This window comes from Capricornis sumatraensis, chromosome 2 (genome assembly GCF_032405125.1).
Source record: "Capricornis sumatraensis isolate serow.1 chromosome 2, serow.2, whole genome shotgun sequence".
Classification (NCBI taxonomy): Eukaryota; Metazoa; Chordata; class Mammalia; order Artiodactyla; family Bovidae; genus Capricornis; species Capricornis sumatraensis.
In genome coordinates this window covers 46,915,683-46,939,449 of record NC_091070.1, presented here as the reverse complement: position 1 = coordinate 46,939,449, position 23,767 = coordinate 46,915,683, and the positions used below count along the sequence as shown (strand labels likewise).

Sequence of the window (23,767 nt, the reverse complement as noted above, 5' to 3'; positions counted from 1 at the left end):
TTGAATGCTTCCATTCTGTGCTGTGCTTAGTCATTCAGTCATGTCCGAATCTTTGTGAACACATGGACTGTAGCTTCCAGTCTATATATGCTTAAAGTAAATTATTTCATCAAGATTCCTCACTCCTCTGGTGAAATGGTCCATGGTAGACCTCTTAGTCAGGATTTCAGAATTACCAGGCAGGCCGTGTTTTTTAGATCAAACAAGCTTAAGGCAAAGACAATATTCCTACTGCTGCTGAATACGAATTCTGTTTGTATGTATTTTCAATCTCATGATAAAGCTCAAAGTAATGTAAGCCAGTGGAAATAATTTCATTCATTATAAACACTCAGCGCTTGCTAGTACATAAGAAAGTATGTTCTGTTCTGACAAATATATATAATAAATTATATTCATATTTTTATAAAATGCATATATATCTATATATATATAAACAAACTATAATACATATATATTACATACACATATATACACATATATAATACATATATAATACATAATATTAATATATAGTACATATATAATCCATAATAATGTATGTATATGTATGGAACGATGTGTGTATGTACATATATATATATATATATATATATATATATACCCACACACACACATATATATGTAAAGTAACAAAAGCAGCTCTCACATTCATTTATGTCTTTGAGTTCAAATCAAAAAAAGAAAAAAATAAATAAATATGATCCTGAATGGGATATAAAGAGTTACTTAAATAAATATGACCTCAGGATAACCTCAACAAAGAAAAGACCACGGTTCCTACATACTACTTCACCAAAGCAAAGTGTGTTTTACCAAATGTTCTTTCTAATTTCCATCTATCAATTTATCTAATAATTTCAACTGATACTTTAAAACTTAAATGTGGATGCATATTTATTAAGTACTTAGAACACTTCCTATGATCAAAAAATTAATATAACCTACATATACACAAAATTAGTTTTCAACAATAAATTTTACTCTATTAATATAAAAATAACCTTAAACAAGTAATTTATTTCAAAAGGTTTCATTTGTGGATAGGAGATCAGCCCTGGGATTTCTTTGGAAGGAATGATGCTAAAGCTGAAAGTCCAGTACTTTGGCCACCTCATGCGAAGAGTTGACTCATTGGAAAAGACTTTGATGCTGGGAGGGATTGGGGGTAGGAGGAAAAGGGGACGGCAGAGGATGAGATGGCTGGATGGCATCACTGACTCAATGGACGTGAGTCTGAGTGAACTCCGGGAGTTGGTGATGGACAGGGAGGCCTGGCGTGCTGCGATTCATGGGGTCGCAGAGAGTCGGACACGACTGAGCGACTGAACTGAACTGATAGACATCCCACAATTTGTAGTATGTTAATTTTTATGTAATATATACAGAGCAACAAAACTATAAATGTATAATTAGAGTGATTAAGCTCATAAAATGAGAAAATTATGTTAATTTTTTGAATCCAGAAAAAAGAATGTATTAATTAAATGTATGGTGGGCTGATACAAAAAACAAAGACACTGTACAAAAAAGTAAACTAAACCACATTCTCTCTCATAAAATTGATGTGGAAATCCTCAAAAACAAGTGACAAATTTAATCTTGCAATATATACATGGATAATACATCATGACTGAGAAACATCGCAGAAGTGCAGCATGGGTTCAACACTGAAAAATGAATCAGTGTAATGTATCATATTAACAGACTAAAGAGAAAAACTTTATCATCTCAATAGATGAGTAAAACATATTTGGCAAACTTCAACATTTGTTCATGCTTAAAAACAAAACAAATACAACAAAAACTATGAAAACTAGGAATTAAAGAAAATTTCCTTAACCTTATAAAGAGAATCTGCAAAAAACCTCCAGCTAACATCTTATTAATAAAAAGATCAAGGCAATGGTTTTTACTCTCACTCTTCCTACTAAACATTGTACTGGAGCTCCTAAAGATTGCACACAGTCAAGAAAAAGAACAATAATAAAGAGGTATACAGATAGCAAAGGAAGAAACACTCTATTTGGAGGAAAACAATAATCTAAATCCTCAAAATACTACAAAATAGTTACTAAATAAGTTCAGCAAGGTTACAGAATACAAATTCAGATACAAAAATCACTGTATTTCTATATTCTACCAATGAACTATTGAAAATTGAAGTTAAAATAAGAGTATCATTTACAATAGCACCAAAGTATATTGAATACTTAGGCATAAATCTAAGGATATATATGTACAAGATTTATATAAAGAAAACTGCAAAGTACTGAAGAGAAACATCAAATAAGATATAAATAAATGGAGAAATATATTGTATTCATGAATTGATATACTTAACGTCATTAGAATATTAATTCTCCCAAGCTGATTTACAGATTCAATGCAATCTCACGCAGAATTCTAGCAGATTTTTTCCCATGGAAATTGACAAGTTCATTCTAAAATTTACATGGTAAAGCAAAAGAAATAGAAGAGCAAAAATGGTGTTTATTACAATAGCTGAAGGTTTTACATCACCTATCTTCATATCTTACAATGAAACTATAGTAATTAAGATATTATATCTTCAAGGTCAATTAATTTTCAATAAAATGTTATATTAATTCAATGGAGAAAAGGGAGTCTTTGCAATATGTCTGCTAGAGTAGTTAAATATCCCTATGCAAAAATAAAATAAGTAAACCTCGACCCAAACTTCACAACATATAAGAAAAAAAAAAAAGACTCAAAATGAATCACAGACCTAAATATAAAACCTAAACTAAAGATTTTCTAAAAGAAAACACAGAAAATCTTCTAATCTAAGATCAGGCAATGGTTACTTAGGTCTGTCACAAAAAGTACAAACCATAAAATACTGATATATTGGACTTTATGAAAATTAAAATCTGCTTTTCTAAAGATACTGTTGACAAAATAAAAAGAAAGGCAACTGACCTGCAGAACACATATCTGATAAAGGACATATCTGGAATATACGAAGTACTTACAAATCCCAATTAAAAAAAAATTACCCAATGAAAAATGGGCAAGTGATCTGAATGATAATTGAGCAAAGAATATAATTAGATGGAAAATATGCTCAACATAGTCACTGCTGGTGCTGCTGCTAAGTCGCTTCAGTCATGTCTGACTCTGTGCGACCCCACAGACGGCAGCCCATCAGGCTGCCCCGTCCCTGAGATTCTCCAGGCAAGAACACTGGAGTGGGTTGCCATTTCCTTCTCCAATGCATGAAAGTCACTAGGTACTTTCAAATTAAAATTATAATGTGATATCACTATATGTCTACTAAAACAGCTCAAAATAAAACAAAACAACACCTGATAATATCAAGGGCTGGTGAAAGTGTACAGATACAGAGAAGTTTGAATTCTGATATAATGCTGCTGAGAATGCAAAATATGACAGTGCCTTTGGAAAGCAGTTTGCCAATCAAGTTAAATATACATTTATTAACAATCCAACTCCAGGCATTTATCTAAGAGAAATGAAACATATTTTTACAAAAGCTATATATGTTGAAAGTTACTCTTTCAGTCGATGAATGGATAAATAAACTGAGCTAGATTCGTAAAACTGAATCCACAACCAGTCCATCCTAAAGGAGATCAGTCCTGGGTGTTCATTGGAAGGACTGATGCTGAATCTGAAACTCCAATACTTTGGCTACCTCATGTGAAGAGTTGACTCATTGGAAAAGACTCTGATGCTGGGAGGGATTGGGGGCAGGAGGAGAAGGGGATGACAGAGGATGAGATGGCTGGATGGCATCACTGACTCGATGCACATGAGTTCGAGTGAAGTCCAGGAGTTGGTGATGGACAGGGAGGCCTGGGATGCTGCAATTCATGGGGTCGCAAAGAGTCAGACAGAACTGAGTGACTGAACTGAACCGAAGCAAAAAGAAGGATAAAAAACTGATACATGTAACAATGTGCATGAATCTATCATAAAGATACAGAGAAATTCACAGGGATAAAAAGTTCTAATAGTAGGTTTGGGCAAGCAGAGAAGGGAATTGAATTCAAGGAGGCATATGTACAAATAAACCTTCAATCAAGTTTGTAATATCTTATTTTTGAAAAAAATATAAAAATTTTATACCAGTAAAATAAGAGGTAATATAATAAAAATGAGTGTTAACATGTTTAGCACTTAATAAGTAACATTAGTTAATAAGTCACTATTAATTGAAGGCTAAGTACTAAATAAAACACACACAATCCTTGCCCCTCAGAAGTTTACAACCTAGTAGTAGAGATGGCAGTAAAAACAAATATATATATTACATATATATATATATATACACATACATATCATGTTCATATATACACACACACACACACACACACACAGTGGCTCAGATAGTAAGGCGTCTGCCTGCAATATGGGAGACCCAGGTTCGATCCCTGGGTTGGGAAGATCTCCTGGAGAAGGAAATGGCAACCCACTCCAGTATTCCTGCCTGGAGAATCCCAGGGACAGAGGAGCCTGGTAGGCTACAGTCCATGGGGTCGCAAAGAGTCAGACAGGGCTGAGCGACTTCACTTCACTTCTTCACAAAGAAGCTAAAGCCTGAGAAGGTTGAGTTGGTTGTGGAAAAAAGTAGTTCTAAAAAACCAAGAGTTTGGAGAAAACTCCTCCTCCTCCTCACTGGTGCTTAGGGGCTGTGAGAGCAGCTTATTTTCAATGGAGAGTCACTCTGCAGCCTGTACGGAGACGGGAACCAGCAGTAAGAACAAGTTTGGCAGGAGAGGATTCAGAACTTCTGTTATCAAGCAGCAATAGTGCCAGGAAACTTGATGTATGCTGTGAGTGATGGTGACTGCCATGATATCAAAGAAGGGCAGCATGAGGAACAGGAAGACGGATCTTACATAGCAAAGGAGAATGCGGAACAGCAGCTGTAGCTGAAAGGAGGCAGAGGAGCTAGACCAGTGAGCCAGGGCAAGAAGAGCCAAAGATATCCTGAGTGGACTGGCTTTTATATTCTGCTGTCTACACTTGGGTTGATGTGATCTTAAGAAACAAGGATCACTCAGTTCAGTTCAGTTCAGTTGCTCAGTCATGTCTGACTCTCTGTGACCCCATGAATCGCAGCACGCCAGGCCTCCCCGTCCATCACCATCTCCTGGAGTTCACTCAGACTCACATCCATCGAGCCTGTGATGCCATCCAGTCATCCCATCCTTGGTCGTCCCCTTCTCCTCGTGCCCCCAATCCCTCCCAGCATCAGAATCTTTTCCAATGAGTCAACTCTTCGCATGAGGTGGCCAAAGTACTGGAGTTTCAGCTTCAGCATGGGAAACAGATGGGGAAACAGTGGAAACAGTGTCAGACTTTATTTTGGGGTGCTCCAAAATCATTGCAGATGGTGACTGCAGCCATGAAATTAAAAGACACTTACTCCTTGGAAGAAAAGCTATGACCAACCTAGATAGCATATTCAAAAGCAGGGACATTACTTTGCCGACTAAGGTCCGTCTAGTCAAGGCTATGGTTTTTCCTGTGGTCATGTATGGATGTGAGAGTTGGACTGTGAAGAAGGCTGAGCGCCCAAGAATTGATGCTTTTGAACTGTGGTGTTGGAGAAGACTCTTGAGAGTCCTTTGGACTGCAAGGAGATCCAACCAGTCCATTCTGAAGGAGATCAACCCTGGGATTAAGCAAGAGAGTTCCAGAAAAACATCTATTTCTGCTTTATTGACTATGCCAAAGCCTTTGACTGTGTGGATCACAAGAAAGTGTGGAAAATTCTGAAAGAGATAGGAATACCAGACCACCTAACCTGCCTCTTGAGAAATCTGTATGCAGGTCAGGAAGCAACAGTTAGACCTGGACATGGAACAACAGACTGGTTCCAAATAGGAAAAGGTATACGTCAAGCTGTATATTGTCACCCTGCTTATTGAACTTATATGCAGAGTACATCATGAGAAACGCTGGACTGGAAGAAACACAAGCTGGGATCAAGATTGCCGGGAGAAATCTCAATAAGCTCAGATATGCAGATGACACCACCCTTACGGCAGAAAGTGAAGAGGAGCTAAAAAGCCTCTTGATGAAAGTGAAAGAGGAGAGTGAAAAAGTTGGCTTAAAGCTCAACATTCAGAAAACGAAGATCATGGCATCCGGCCCCATCACTTCATGGGAAATAGACGGGGAAACAAGGATCACTACTATGCCTAAAATAAACATCAAGGACTACTACCATATAGCACAGGGAACTATATTCAACAAAGGAAAAGAATCTGAAAATTATATATATATATATATAACTGAAGTATTCTGCTGTATACCAGAAAGTAACACAATATTGTAAATTAACTATATTTTAGTTAAAGAAAAAAAAATGGATCACAATGGAAAGGCACATAGTATAGCACTAAGTAGAAATTACTCAACACAATAAAGCTGAGTATATGATGCAGAAGAATATCTAGTGTAACCATTCACAGAGGTTACTTGAAGAAAGTAAGATTTGTATGTACTTTTCAAGGAGGATAAAGATTAATTGGTGGAAGAGATAAGCTATGCAACCCCAGTAAATGGTTGTAATTACCATAAGAAAAGATTCTCAAAGCGACTTTTAAAATTTTTTCCTTTAATCTAGACTTTTTAATCAGATAACTTCCAAACAGAGAATCTAAAAATAAGCTATTTATGTCAGGATTTTCTCGGTTGCATAAGCAATGTCAAATTTGATTTTTATTCTTGTGAAACTAAGGTTTAAGGGTTCTCATTATTACTGTTGAGGATTTAACAAAAACGTAAACCAAAACCAAACTACCATTTAAAATAAAAACAACGTACTAGAAAAATATACACTCGATATATCAAAGGCAAAGGGATAATACTACTAATATAAGAAGAATTGTTATAAATCTGAGGAAAAAGAGAAATATTAGAAAAATGGCTGTGATTAATGGACAATCTAAAAAGAAAAAAAAAAAAAAAAACCCAAAAGACCTAGCAAACATAGATAAGAGATTCTTACCACTCTAATATTCAAAGAAATTTCAATTAAAATAATAGTAAAACTTTTTTTACTAAGTACATTTCAGGCTAGAAAACAAGCAAGAAAAAAAAAAAAAGAAAATTCAGGACCTGTCTGCATCTGATTTCCAAAAGCCCGACTCTCTACAAGTTTTCATGCTATTCCAATACCTGAGTTATTTACACTCCCTTCTCTCCTGTGGCTCAGGAATCCCCCTCCATGGATGCATCATCATGGTGTTATATGAAATTACAGAATAATATGCAACTTAAACAAAACGAGATAGGTCTGCCTGTACTGACATGAAAAGATAAATGTCAGGCAGTTTTAAGCAAACAAGGAAAATTATAGGTTAGTATACATATTATGAGCCTGTATTTTGTAAAAAAAAATTAAAAATAAATACTATTAAATGAATTTCTATGTTTATATGTGCAGAAAATAGTTAGAAAAAATACACCCAACTACAAAAAATTTGTAAGGCATGGGTAAAGGGAGTCTTATTTTGGTTTTACTTTTTTCTTTTCTTCACAAGAAATGATACATAAGCATTAGAACTTTCATTTTCTACTTCAAATAGGCCTGTGAAGTTGAATATGATTATTTTAGAAAATATGAACATTTACATGCATCCTGAAATAAAATCAAATGGAATTTTACTAAATACTATGTGATTATTTTAAAAAGTTAAATAACATTCATTTATTGCTCACAAAATTCATTTTGGTTGTTATTCTCATTTTACAAATGAAGAGCTGGTAGTCAGAGCCTTGAGCTGATTTTCCAAAGCTCATGAACTCTCCAATAAACAATCAGCAAATATTCAGTTTTTTTTTTCATACTTAGAAGAAAGACAAACATAACTTTGATTATACTCATTTTACACTTAGGGATATTAGGTATCAAGAGACATGTTCTAAAACATGAAATAAATCAATGACAGAATCAGATATAGAGCTTATGCTTCTTGACCATATTTTTTTCGTTCTTTTTCTTATGACAATAATAGAAATTCCCAAACATTTATGATGTCCTTACAGCTAGCTCTTTTGTTTTAACGTATTGATTTTGCTTTAAAATATTTACAGTTCAAATGATTAGCTTTATATTTTCTGCAACAGTCTAAATTTAAATCTCAAGATTTACTTGCCAAGCTCTGCTTCCATGCAGAAGATAATATTTGGGGTTTGAGATATCATTAGAAGTTTTGCTTATTGTGTATTATGACAGGGCAGCTTCAAACTTGGTTTTCTTACTATTACCAGTGGAAATAATAGATATCCTTGTGCTAAAAAAAATTACTCAACGATCCTTTATTTAATTAATAATTACACAGGTTCTTTCAAAGTCTATATTTTTATTTTACTTTACTACCCCTCTAGGGTATTTTTGGTGCATTTGGAAACACTTCTCTGGCTCCGTCTCACAGAAATCCTGGTTAAATAAAATACTTCATGAGTCAACCCTACCTGAATCCAGATAGCAAACTTGGTCATCAACCTCTGGCACAACCCACAGCATCTTCTTTCTGCTCTCCTGTGGATTCTTCCTTTGAAGTAGCTGTAGAATTTATCCTTGCCCTGCTCCTACCATCTTATCCCCAGTTCAAGTCACACTTGACTCAAAAGCTGAAGTAATCTGTTAGTATGTCTGTTATTTACCTCCATTTCTTACTCTTCAAATTCATACTGTATACTACCACCTAATTTGATGAACATAGGCTGTAATATTTCAAATCACTACTTTAAAACCATCAATTGCTTGTCACACATTCAGTAGCACAGAGAAATTTCAGCCCATTAAGGTGACTTGCCTGGCCAATGGCAACCTGACCCCCACTATAACTTCTGTCTGTACTCTCCAATGCCTTCCATGCTCTTGCCACCTACACTACTTTTAATTTCTAAACATATCTAATGTCCCATGTCTTCTGATCATTTTCTCCTACCTGTACTCTTCCTCAATTTCCATCTGATCATAAATACTCTCTCTGTTCTTTGAAAGCACAGTTCAGTATGTCTTCCAGCTGAAGTCTTTTGTAGTATTTGTTGTTGTTTTGTCACTAAGACAGGACCGACTCCTTGGCAACCCCATGGACTGTAGCCCACCAGGCTCTTTCTGTCCATGGGATTTCCCAGGCAAGAATACTGAAGTGGGTTGCCATTTCCTTCTCCAGGGGTTCTTCCAGACCCAGGGATTAAACCCCTGTCTCCTGAATGGGCAGGCAGATTCTTGGATTCTTTACCACTGAGTCACCAGGGAAGCCCCAAGGCAGAATTAGCAATGATTATAAGTGTGAATGATAAGGGCAAAGACAAGTTTACAGTGACTATAAACTGAATTGTAGCTCACAATATTAAGAGTTAGTGATAGTGTTGGTGCCTTTGCACTATGTAAAACTGTAAATTCTATCATTTTACCGTTGCCATAAAATTTAACTTATCTAATTTTATTGACATTTGCTTTATAGTTCAGTTCAGATGAAAATAACATGATTTTTTCTTTCTCCTTAAACAGTTTTGGCTGGCATTAGAAAACAATTCTCCATCTAGCATCTCTTCACTAACAAATAATATTAATTGTGCTTATACAGTCTTCTTACTGTATTTGTACATTTATATACACATACTTTTATGTATTTATTTATCTATTTATTTGTAAGTATGTAAATTTCCTCTCCAATTTAAACAATTCTACAAGCCAGGATGTAACCTGGTAAGAACGTCTCCAAAGCTAATAGTTTCTAAAACAACTTCTTTATTCCTACCTACTCGGTGAAAAGGGGAGAAAAATTCACAACTATATACAACCAATAAAAGAAGCAAATCAGAACTCAGAGGAAGAGGAGAGACATAGAGTATTTCTTATAAGAGATTTTTATCAATTTCTGAGTAACCACTGGCAGGATTTTATGTCTCTAATTTTTAAGGGGCCACAAAATACTATTTCCATAACTGTATTTTTGCACTGTGTTCAAATTTCCTTTATAGATATACAAATACACAATCTCACTATGGCATCAAATTGTATATGCTGTATCTGTGCTCTCTTCTCTGTATCAAATCAAATGGAAAAGTTGTTTTCTTCCAACACACTCCACAGTTGAAGATTTCTGCCTTTTCTTTGAGCTGGCTAAGAACTCTATACATTTGCATATTTGCTAGAAGCTTATTTTCTGTAATTTAACACAGTACTGGCTATTTCCTGTGCACAGTTCACAGAGGTATAATGTAGTGGTTAAGCCTCAATGCAATTCAAAAGACAGGGGCTTGATTTCTTCTGCTACTTAACTAATTTACCCAGTGGAGCACTGAGTAATCTCTTCAAAACTCAATTTCCTCATCTGTCAAATGGAGGTGATAATAACTGCAATTTGGGACTCTAGGGCTGTTATGAGGATTAAATGAAACTTTACATGTAAATACTTTGTACAGCCACTGGCCCACAGTGAGCACTTAATAAATGTTTACTGCTAATTATAATGAAAATTTTACCACAAATGAGACATGCAAGAAAATATTATTTAGATTTATTGATTTCTAATGTGAAAAAAAATTATCAAATGAATGCAAGTTTACATTTGTTTGCTAGTTATTAGTTTCCAGAAAAAAGAAAAGCTAACAAAATTAATAGCAATAAACTTGACTGAAGAGGGAAATTATTATACACTCAATAGGAGTTAACTGGTTTCCCAAACTTCAGCAGTCTCTAGCCATATATTAAAAATTTATATGCTGCTGCTGCTGCTGCTAAGTCGCTTCAGTCGTGTCTGACTCTATGCGACCCTGTAGACGGCAGCCCACCAGGCTCCCCCGTCCCTGGGATTCTCCAGGCAAGAACACTGGAGTGGGTTGCCACTTCCTTCTCTAATTATAAACAAATTCTAAACTATGATACAAGTTTGAGTGAAAGAGGTTTCAACTTTCCATGACCATTTCCTGGGCTTCTCAGGCGGCACTAGTGGTAAGGAATCCACCTCCCAATGCAGGAGACATAAGAGACAGTTCAATCCCTGGGTCAGGAAGATGCCCTCAAGGAGGGCATGGTAACCCACTCCAGTATTCTTGCCTGGAGAATCCCATAGACAGAGGAGACTGACGGTCACCAGTCCATAAGGCAACAAAGAGTTAGACACAACTAAAGTGACTTGGCATGCATGCATGCCATGACCATTTCCTAACATTTTAGGAATTATAATATATACTTAAAAGTTAAAACAAGTACATGTATAATACAGTATATTCAATATTCATATTTTATTATTTATATTTTAAAAATAAAATTGGTACAAATTGAACTTTAGAATGTATAGCTCCACCTCTTCATTTTCCATGCAATCATGACTTCACTTAGTCTATCATTTATAAAAAGAGGTTTAATGAAATAATTGACCCATTTCAACATTATTTGAATGTCTCCCATTTTTAATTTGCAGCAATTAATGCAAAGCATAAATGTTTTAAACCTTGAATCCTATGAGACACAACAATTTAACAATTCAATTTATTATCTTGCAAATCTCTTAGTGAAATAAGGAAAACACAGTCTTCCACTGTCAGATCTGATAATACTGATTCATTAGTCAAAACAGATAAAAATTAGAATTCATTATATGTGAAGTATTATTTTGATATGCAAAGTTTGCCTTTGAAGAAAAATGTATTCTTTGTTTCATGTGAGTAAGCAACGGTTCTGATATCTGTCCTGTCTGCAACTGAAACTTCACTGTCATAGCCAGAAGGTGAGACACTCAGTTTGCTCTGCTCTTTTAACATTATTATTTTTTAATTCAGCTTTGTTAATATGAAAATTTGACATGCCTTAGTGCAATTATCTGCCATTACCTTGAAGAGAGAGAACAGCCAAGAAGAATGAACAGGACTCTGCTAGTAAATTACAAAGTAGCCTTACAAACTAAAGGGCAACTGAAACACATTACACCATTGCAGTTAAAGGTGAAAGTCAGCTTAAGCATTTGTAATGTGAACTCAACTACTACTGGACATTTCCTGTGGTGATCATTTTTCCTCTTGTATTTAAGTTCTCTTGTAACAACAACAACAAAAGTGGGTTACTAATGTCATTTAAATACAACTAACGTTTTATCCTTCTGTTTTCTCTTTATATCTACAACCTAAGGTATTATTTTAATGAATTTGGATCTTTAAATACATATTTAATTTAAATATGAAAAGTAAAATTTGGGATGCATCTAGCTTAACTATTAAAATCAGCATTTTGTAAGACAATGAAGATGTTACTTGGTAGTAGTGAGGCAGGTAGAAATGGCCAGATAAAGCTTTAAAAAAATTGGGTAATGTCTTTGGGGCAGGGAATAGCAAATGGAATTTACTACCTTCAGATCACTGTTTCTCAAGCTACTTCAGTATGTCCAGATTACAGACTTGGGGAAAGCAAGTTCTGAAATTCATGTCAGGGTCAGGGAGCTTGAGCAGTGAAGGAGAGGTGGGAATTAACATTTGCTGAGTATCTAAGCAATACCAGGCACTGGGCTAGTGCTCTTAAGCTTCATTTCCTCGAATTCTGATAATGGTCCTATGTCTTCACTTTTACCTCCCAGTTTTTCACATGTGGAAAACAGTTTGAAAGATGTTACAAAACTTTTCTAAGGTCTGAGAGATCAGTCTCTCACTCAAAAATGTTAGATCACTAAGCCACTCTAGTCACATTTATCTTTGCATACTTGAAACATAGTCCTCTTTATTTTTACTTATTACTGGTGTATTCATCATATTCAAAAATACTAAGATGGCTTACAAAATAACTATAATAAAATGAGATTTGTAGTAAAAGTAAAGACCTTAATGTCAACTGGGTGATTCCCAACAAACATCTTGAGTGCCCAAACATCAGTGGAGGGAGACGCTTTTGTAAGTTGTTTCCCAAGTATAATGCATATTTATGAATGGATCTCTCATTGTCAAAGAATGAGGCATTGCTACAAAGACTGCTTAGAATAAGTTCCCTTAAATCCTTTCACTATGATTCAGCAGTCATTTTATCTGTCTGTATTGAGTGAAAAAGCACCTATTGTGTATGATCATTCCTATCTGATGCCAATAAAGTTACAATGGCAATTTTCTGCTTTTTCTCACAATAAGCTTTTAGATGGCCTGTTATGGTAAGGAGATTTTGGGTGTTACTTTACTAAACCAAAGTAATCATCTATTGTTTTGTTTCAATTACATGTTAGGATGGGAGAAGGGGGTATCACTTATCACTGAGAAAAATCTGAATAACGCTAAAGACAAACCAGAGGACAAGTATGGAATTGGCAAATTTTACTTACTCAGTAAACATGACTCTGGAACTGTGTAGAACCCTGCAGGTGCCAACCCCAAACACCAAACCAAACAATTAATGATTAGACAATAGAGAATTATTCTACAGATACTATAATTGCCACCAAAGGAGAAAAAAGCTAACTGCATGATGACCAGTCTGTAGCCATAATGTTAGATGCTCCTACTTGAGCAGTACTGAATCTATGGCTAGAACAACTTCAAGAACAAGCCTCAAGAGAATGGGATTAACTTTATTGCTCATGATAATCTACATCTCTGTAGGCATCAGAATAATTGTAGGTTTCTCTGCCTATATATTGGAGAAGGAAATGGCAACCCACTCCAGTATTCTTGCCTGGAAAATCCCATGGATGGAGGACCCTGATAGGCTACAGCCCACAGTAGCAAAGAGTCAGATGACTGAGCAACTTCACTTTCACTTTCAGGCTATATATATATATATATATATATACACATACACATATATATATATATAAGCAGACAAGTAAAATTGTCAGAAATGCTACAGACTCACATTGACACCTTCCACTCTGAGAATACAGCACCCTATATTACCATGAAGAAATTATAGAAGATAGACCTTTGCCCCTAATGTCATAGAATTAGAATCCTGTTCTGACAAGTGGGGATTTGTAAGCAGCTCTTTATAGGAAACTCATCTTAGCAGGAAGCCCCTTTTCTTGTCACTTTAAGAATTAACTTTTAAACCAGGCACCCCCATGCTCTGCTTATCTCTGGCTCAAGCACACCTCTTAAATCTTTTAATCACACAATACTTTGTCTAACTTGTCAGTTCTTTCTGTAGATCAAAGAAAAAGAAATGAAGAATAAATATCAATAAAGAACAGAGGACCAAATCTCTTACCTAGCTTCCCCTTCACTTTGGAAGCTTATAATCTTCCAAACAAACTGTGTGAACAAGATTACAACTAGAGGAAGATTACAAGAAGTCAATGAGTCTGCACACTAGGCGGGTGGGGGCGGTGGGCATGGTGACCACTCTGAATCCCTATCTCAGTGATTAACTAAGATTACTTTACTCTTTCTCTTTAAAATGTCATGGCCAAGCAGAATCTTCAGAATTGGTTTTGGGGGGATGTTGAGTCCATCATCTGCCCAGACTATTGGCATTCTAATTAAAGGTGCCTTTCCTTTGCTACCAATATTTGTGAGTATGTAATTGATTTTGTAAGCAGGGTGCAGTGGGACCTCCATTTGTTAACAAGTTGAACATCATCTCTTCATCTCACACTATGCTAAGGTTGTGAAGATAAAAGGATGACAAGAAATGGTCTTTTCCTTCAAAAACCTTTTAGAATACTGGAGAAAACAGAGTTACATACATATACTCATAATACCAAGTTATAAATGGAATGACAGAGTGCAAACTCATAGAAGAACCATAATGTGGTACTTATACATCCTGGACGAAATTAGGGAAGACTTGCCGGAAGAGGTAATGCTTTAGTTAAGTCTAAGATCATGGCGTCTGGTCCCATCACTTCATGGCAAATAGATGGGGAAACAGTAGAAACAGTGTCAGATTTTATTTTGGGGGGGCTCCAAAATCACTGCAGATGGTGACTGCAGCCATGAAATTAAAAGACGCTTATTCCTTGGAAGAAAAGTTATGACCAACTTAGATAGTATATTCGAAAGCAGAGACGTTACTTTGCTGACTAAGGTCCATCTAGTCAAGGCTATGGTTTTTCCTGTGGTCATGTATGGATGTGAGAGTTGGACTGTGAAGAAGGCTGAGCACCAAAGAATTGATGCGTTTGAAGTGTGGTGTTGGAGAAGACTCTTGAGAGTCCCTTGGACTGCAAGGAGATCCAACCAGTCCATTCTGAAGGAGATCAACCCTGGGATTTCCTTGGAAGGAATGATGCTAAAGCTGAAGCTCCAGTACTTTGGCCACCTCATGCGAAGAGTTGACTCATTGGAAAAGACTCTGATGCTGGGTGGGATTGGGGGCAGGAGGAGAAGGGGACAACCGAGGATGAGGTGGCTAGATGCCATCACGGACTCGATGGACGTGGGTCTGAGTGAACTCCGGGAGATGGTGATGGACATGGAGGCCTGGCGTGCTGCGATTCATGGGGTCACAAACAGTCGGATACGACTGAGCGACTGAACTGAACTGAACTGAACTGAACTGAACTGAAAGGAAAGTATGGGAGGAACTCAGAGCTGGATAGTAAGAAGTTCATTAAGGTTTTGTAAAACTAACTTTGCTAAAGAAAAGATAATAATTAGAAAAAAAATCTTGATTAACCAAATCACTACTTCTCATTCTCTCTAACCTGAGTAAATACTGACCGCATATCAGGTGCCTGCCTGCCTGCCTGCTAAGTTTCATAAGTCATGTCCTACTCTTTGCAACTCTATGGACTGTAGCCCACCAGGCTACTCTGTCCATGGGATTCTCCAGGCAAGAAAACTGGAGTGGGCTGCAGTGCCCTCCTGAAGGTCAGGGGATCCTGCTGACCTAGGGACGGAACCCATGTCTTATGTATCTTGCATTGGCAGTCAAGTTCTTTACCAGTAGCTCCACCTGGGAAGCCCACATATCAGGTAACAGCAACTGAAATAAGAACATGAAAGCAAAGTGTTGCCGTCTGCTTGCCTTGTCAACTATGGGAATCTGCAGCACCATCCAATAAATAAAAGTGCAACTTTTATGACATCTACTTTTCCTATGGCTTCTCCCATTGATTAACCCCTAGTCATATGGCCTTTCTTGCTGCTACTCCAACATGCCAGGCTTCAGCCCTGAAACTTTGTACTTGTTACTGATTCTCCTGGTTACAGTAACAGAGCTCTGTTTCTGTCTGCCTTTCTTTAATCATTCAGGCTTCAATTCAAATGTCACTTTCTCCAAGAGTATTTTCTTAGCCTTTGAAATTAACATATTAGCAACAGCCCTCACTTCTGCCAAAAGTCACTATTTTTCTATTTATCTTGCGTTACCTTCTTATCAACACCTGAAACACTGTATTATCTGTTCATTTATATGCCTTGTTATCTAACTCCTGTCCACTCCCTGCAAAAGTATTAAATAACTTTTTTGTCTTGTGTATTGCTAGGTTTCCAGTTTGTAGCATATTGCCCAGTAACTGACATTAAGTTAAATGAATGAAAACTTCTACCAATGGTAGCAATCACTATCTCCAAATAACAGTGCTGCAATAGACCTACAGAGCAACCAGTTCAGAATCCAGCAGCAGGACATAGAGGGCCTCCAGAGGAAAAATAAAAGAATATGTTTTTTTTAAAAAAAAAAAAAGGAAAATGAGGAAAAAAAATAAAAAAAAATAAAAAGGCATAGAAATGTATGAAGTTAGATTCAATAGAGTTATTAAATGTGGGCCTCGGTTGCACCTAATCCACAAGAGAAAATTGATCACCTTTTTGTATCCCAAATGTTGGGGAAGCAAAATTTTTTAATGCAGAGAATTTTAGGGAAAAAATATCTTTTTTGGTTTTTCCTGAGGGCCCCAGTGGGTACACACTTCAAATTTATATTTTTCCTACAGAAAATTAAAACTACATGCATTTTGTCTACTGGCTAATACACAACTACAAGTGGTGCCATCATATGGCATATCTTACACCTTTTGCAATTGTAATTATTGTTTCAGGTTTCTCATGACCAGATCCAGATTAATTTTGAGACATCAGAAGTGTTTGCACTGAGCTGAAGGATTAATGCCCTGCCCTTACTTATGGGATCTTTTCCCTACAATTAATCATTTTGTTAATGTAGAGGGTTGCTTAGATTCTGATTCTGCCACTTACTAAATGTGTGATCCTGGGAAATTTACTTGCCTCTTCTGTCATATGCAATTTGGGGATTTTAACAGCACTGATTCTATTGCAATTACATTTAGGATTCAATTAGACATTAAACTGTAAAAATGCTTAGTACAACACCTGGCTGTAATTAATTTCCCATAGTTCCCTAAATGCCGATGATAATATTCATAACACAGATATCTAGTTGTGCATAAATCATCTGGTGAGCATAGTAAAATGAAAATCCAAGAGGAACATTTTCTTTTCTATATGATATGTAGACAGGGAGACCGAAGTTAGTTCAGTCACTCAGTCGTGTTTGACTCTTTGCGACCCCATGAATCACAGCACGCCAGGCCTCCCTGTCCATCACCAACTCCCGGAGTTCACTCAGATTCACATCCATTGAGTCAGTGATGCCATCCAGCCATCTCATCCTCTGTCGTCCGCTTCTCCTCCTGCCCCCAATTCCTCCCAGCATAAGAGTCTTTTCCAATGAGACAGAAAGTTGACATCAAAAGTGATTGAATTAGTACAAGTCTTAGATAGCAATCTTATAACAGTACTCTTGTGCTCCTGGGGGGCGGGGGGGGAAACTTCTTATTCTGTCCAAGTAACATATTATTTTGGAAATTTTCAGAGAAATAACTATTTTAAATTTCAAGAAGGCTGTAATTAACATTCACAAAAACTTTAAAAATGATTTATTTTCTTTCTTTTTTTGTACTTTTAATACTTTTTGAATTTTCCGGCTATCCATTCTCCCCAGTGTAAACCCTCTCTTTGCTGAGAAAAGTTGAGCACTGAAGAATTGATGCTTTTGAACTGTAGTGTTGGAGAAGTCTCTTGAGAGTTCCTTGGACTGCAAGGAGATCAAACCAGTCCTGAATATTCATTGGAAGGACTGATGCTGAGGCTGAAGCTCCAATACTTTGGCCACCTGATGTAAAGAACTGACTCCCTGGAAAAGACTCTGATGCTAGGAAAGATTGCAGGCAGGATGACAGAGGATGAGATGGTTGGATGGCATCACTGACTCAATGGATATGAGTCTGAGCAAACTCCAGGAGTTGGTGATGGACAGGGAGGCCTGGCCTGCTGCAGTCCATGGGGGTCACAAAGAGCTGGACACGACTGAGCTATTGAACTGAACTGAAATGTATTAAGATTTTTTAAAAGAAAAAAGCATAATAGGGAAATGTCATGAACAATTATAAAACATCAAATTTGGCCACTTATACTGAATGGAAAAATTCCTTGAAAGACACAAATATCAAAAACACCATCAAGCACAAGTAGTTTTAGGAGGGACCAGGATGACAACAAAGGAACTCCTGAACTTCCCTGTACCCACAGACACACGGACTGTACAACTACATAGTCAGAAAATCCCACTGAGAGACATCCAGTGGCTCAAGGACTATGGCAAACAAAGAAGTACTTGGCAATGGGTGTACTTCACTTCCTGTGGCTACCCCTCAAGGCTCAGCCCAGAAATACCAGGCAAAATTTTCCATTGTCCAGACTTCCCTTGAGGGATTTGACTGCATACTTTACAAACTGAAGACTGAAGGTCTGGCTTCTTATTTAACATGCATCTAGGGGCTGACTGAGATCTCCCTAGAGTCTAGGGGAGCTGGTAGGCACTTCTCCTGCATTCCCTCTCTGGCTTGATCCAACAATAAAACCAAATTGCTAGTACCACCTTGAAAGCAGTTTGTCCACGTATTTAGTGACTCAGTTTTTAATGGCTGCCATACCAGGGATGGAATTCCCAAATCACTTAGCTCTGAAAGCTAATGGGGCTGCATTCACATGTTCCACAGGAGGACAGCAAACAAAGAAGCAGCTTTTCCCTAGGTGCAGGAGCACCCTTTCGTTCCTCCCCCACTCTCATGACTATCTGCCTGGGCTTCCTGTAGAGGAAGCAGGTAAAAATACCCATTTTCAAATTTCTCCTTGGAAGGAACTTAACTATATCTTTTCCCAGCTCTTCCATGAGGGTACAGTTTCTGGTTAGCCTGCATCTATGTGCTGACTGATATTTTCTTCCTTGGAACACTGACTAATCTTGGCACACCCTCAACTATGGGGGACAACCATAAAGGTTTGAAAGACAACCAGGAGCTTTATCTGGACTGATGATGAGACAATGCCAAGACTGCACATGTAATGTCCAGAAACCAACACAAAGATTGAAGGAAAATGAAAAAAAAAGTAACAACAACAAGGAAATATGTCTCAAACAGAGGAACAAGATAAATCATTAGAAGGTGATCTTAGTAAGATAGAGAATGTGACTTACCCAACAGAGAGTTCAAAATAATGGTCATAAAGATGGTCACTGAGGTCAGAGAGCAAGGCATAAACAAAGTGAGAATTTTAGCAAAGAAAATATAACAGACAAAGAATCTTAAAATCAATTTGTTACTTAGAAGGGGATCCTATTAAGACTATCAGTGAATTTTTCAGCATGAACTTTGCAAGCCAGGAGGGACTGTAATGATTTTTCAAAATGCTGAAAGAGAAAACCTGCCAACCAATAATACTCCATTCAGCAAAGCTGTCCTTCAGAATTGAAGGAGAGACAAAAAGTTTTCCAGACAAAAGGAGAGGAAGTTCATCATTACTAGACTGATAGATATATGGGTCAACAGAACAGAGGGTCCAGAATTAAATTCACACATTTAATTAACAGATTTTTGACAAAGCTGCAAAAGCAACTGGGTATAGGATAATTTTTCCAACAAATAGAGTTGGAAAGATAGATAAAAATATGAAAAAAAAAAAAAACCACCAGAAAATCTTACAAGTTTGTATCACACCAGACATCTAGAAGAAAACTGTGGTGTTGCAACTTGAATGTGGTGGATGCAAAGATTTCTTAAACACACACACAAAAACAAATTGTAAAAATGATAAATTGAACTGCTCCATCAATTTTTTTAAGATTGCTAAAGAGATGTAAAAAATGGAAAAGAAAGTCACAAAATAGCAGACAATATTGCAACATTCATATCTGACAGTAGACCTTAACCATTCAGTTCAGTTCAGTTCAGCCACTCAGTCATGTCCGACTCTTTGCGACCCCATGAATCACAGCACGCCAGGCCTCCCTGTCCATCACCAACTCCCGGAGTTCACCCAAACTCATGTGCATCGAGTCGGTGATGCCGTCCAGCCATCTCATCCTCTGTCGTCCCCTCCTCCTGCCCCCAATACCTCCCAGCATCAGGGTCTTTTCCAATGAGTCAACTCTTCGAATGGGGTGGCCAAAGTGTTGGAGTTTCAGCCTCAGCATCAGTCCTTCCAATGAACACCCAGGACTGGTCTCCTTTAGGATGGACTGGTTGGACTTCCTTGCAGTCCAAGGGACTCTCAAGAGTCTTCTCCAGCACCACAGTTCAAAAGCATCACTACTTTGGCGCTCAGCTTTCTTCACAGTCACAACCATTACAATTCTTTAATAAGAAGATAAACATTCCAATTTGGAAATGGCAAAAGGATTTGAACACACACGTCACCAAAGATATATGGATCACAAATAAACACATGTAAGACGGTCAATATCAGTTCTTAGGAAAGTGGTAAATAAAACCATAAGAAAATATCACTACACACCTAGTTGAATAGCTAAAAGCAAAATGTCCAATTGCACTGAATGTTGGCAATGTATAAACACTTTGGAAAGTATTTGGCAATTTTAAGACATATTAATTATGTACATATTACATGATCCAAGGAAAATAAAAATTCTACATAAATTATAAACAAATATTCACAGAAACCTAAAAATCCAAATGTTCACCTTGACCTTAAGCCTAATCATAACAGATGAATGGATAAACATTTTGTGTTGTATCTATACAGTGGAATATCACTTAGAAATATCTTCTTAGAAATAAGAAGAGATGAAGTACCGATACCCACAAACACCTGGATGAATCTCAAAATAGTAACTAGTGAAAGCAACTAAACAAAGGGATGTACATAATATATTATTCCTTTCACAAAAGGACACAATTTTCAAACTAATTAGTAGTCTTAGGCAGACCATTGGTTGCCTGGGATAGGTTACAAAAGACACATAGAAATTATGAATATCTTTATTGATTGTGGTGATGGTTAATGTTTCAAAACTAAACAAATTGTGCATGTTAAGTATTATTGTATTCAGTTATACCTCAACACTGTTCATACTGTTTATGGGGTTCACAAAGCAAGAATACTGAACTATGAACAAAGCTAGTGGAGGTGATGGAATCCCAGTTGAGCTATTTCAAATCCTAAAAGATGATGCTGTGAAAGTGCTGCACTCAATATGCCAGCAAATTTGGTAAACTCAGCAGTGGCCACAGGACTGGAAAAGGTCTGTTTTCATACCAATCCTAAAGAAAGGCAAAGAATCATCAAACTACAGCAAAATTGCACTCATCTCTCACACTAGCAAAGTAATGCTCAAGATTCTCCAAGCCAGGCTTCAACAGTATGTGAACGGTGAAATTCCAGATGTTCAAGCTGCATTTAGAAAAGGTAGAGGAACCTGAGATCAAATTGCCAACATCCGTTGGATTATCGAAAAAGCAAGAGAGTTCCAGAAAAACATCTATTTCTGCTTACTGACTATGCCAAAGCCTTTGACTCTATGGATCACAATAAACAGTGGAAAATACTTAAAGAGATGGGAATACCAGATCACCTGACCTGCCTCCTGAGAAATCTGTATGCAGGTCAAGAAGCAACAGTTAGAGCTGGATATGGAACAACATACTGGTTCCAAATTGGGAAAGGAGTACATCAAAGCTATATATTGTCACCCTGCTAATTTAACTTATATGAAGAATACATCATGAAAAATGCTGGGCTGGATGAAGCTTGCCAGGAAAAATATCAATAACCTCAGACATGTAGATGACACCACCCTTATGGAAGAAAGCAAAGAAGAACTAAAGAGCCTCTTGATGAAAGTGAAATAGGAGAGTGAAAAGTTGCCTTAAAACTCAACATTCAGAAAACTAAGATCATGGCAGCCAGTGCCATCACTTCATAGCAAATAATGGGGAAACAAAGGAAAGAGTGAGAGACTTAATTTTTTTGAGCTCCAAAATCACTGCAGATGGTGACTGCAACCATGAAATTAAAAGACGCTTGCTCTTTGGAAGGAAAGTTATGACCAAGCTAGACAGCATATTAAAAAGCAGAGACGTTACTTTGCCAACAAAGGTCTGTCTAGTCAAAGATATGGTTTTTCCAGTAGTCATGTATGGATGTGAGACTTGGACTATAAAGAAAGCTGGGCACTGAAGAACTGATGCTTTTGAACTGTGGTGTTGGAGAAGACTTTTGAAAGTCCCTCGGACTGCAAGGAGATCCAACCAGTTCATCTTAAAGGAAATCCGTCCTGAATATTCATTGGAAGGACTGATGCTGAAGTTGAAACTCCAGTACTTTGGTTACCTGATGCAAAGAACTGACTCATTTGAAAAGACCCTCATGCTAAGAAAGGTTGAAGGTAGGAGGAGAGGAGATGACAGAGGATGAGATGGTTGGATGGCATCACCAACTCTATGGACTTGAGTTTGAGTAAGCTTTGGGAGTTTGTGATGGACAGGGAAGCCTGGCATGCTGCAGTCCATGGGGTTGCAAAGAGTCAGACACGACTGAGTGACTGAAGTGATACCTCAATACATCTGTTTAAAAGGGAGAGATCCACACATGAAGTTCTAAAAATACTCTGCCTAATAGTTTTCAGTTTCATGGGATAGTGAGATTTCTATAGGCATCTGGAAAACTACTTCATAAAAAATAATTTTGAAAAGGTGAATACATATTCCTCAAAAAATAGTACCTTAATTAATCAGTAGAGTAGGAATGAAGAGAACAGACGCTGTGCCAAGTACACAGAGAGATTTCCTTTAATTTATTCACTCAATCAACTAATATATATGCCTTAATATATACTAGCATACAAAGTAAACAAATCTCTCCCTGTATGTTTACATTATACAACTACAAATTAGTATCAAATTAGAATAAGCAAAAGCCTGCAATGTTTTTATTCATAATAACCCTGAGTACTTCATTAAATGAATTATAGCCATACCTCTAAATTATATTGAAAAATATAAAAATAAGGCCTGTATTTTTAAATCATTCATTCTCTTGCTATAACCTTCAAAATAAAAACAAAACTTGTTTAAGCCAGACACGTTTTCTTCATAAACTGGCCTGTGCTTTTATACTTTGATGTATATAGAAGACACAAGAGTATTGTATTAATAATGCAGACCTCTGGGCCAAATTCACATTTTAACTCCGTAGATTTGAGATGGGGCTCAGAATCTGCATACACATCTAGCAGCCTATTTGATCCTAATGACAGTCATCTGGACTTCCTACCTGGTGAAACACTGTGCTTTTCTAACCAATAAGATAACTAATGATGCCTAAATGTGAAGATTGATGTGAAGCCATTCAACGTCACAACAATCTAAGTCCATGCCCCTACCACCGATGCCTAAGAAGCTGAAGTTAATCAGTTCTATGAAGACCTAGAAAATCTCCTAGAATTAACACCAAAAAAAAAAAAAAAAGATGGTCTATTCATCACTGGGGATTGAAATGCAAATTAGGAAGTCAA

General features: G+C 36.9%; 1 protein-coding gene across 2 annotated transcripts in view; it reads right to left on the bottom strand.

The window, feature by feature from the left end:
* The window catches only part of UNC13C (unc-13 homolog C), a 666,761-nt gene that overhangs the window by 213,807 nt on the left and 429,187 nt on the right, over positions 1-23,767 (bottom strand). The window lies entirely within an intron of this gene.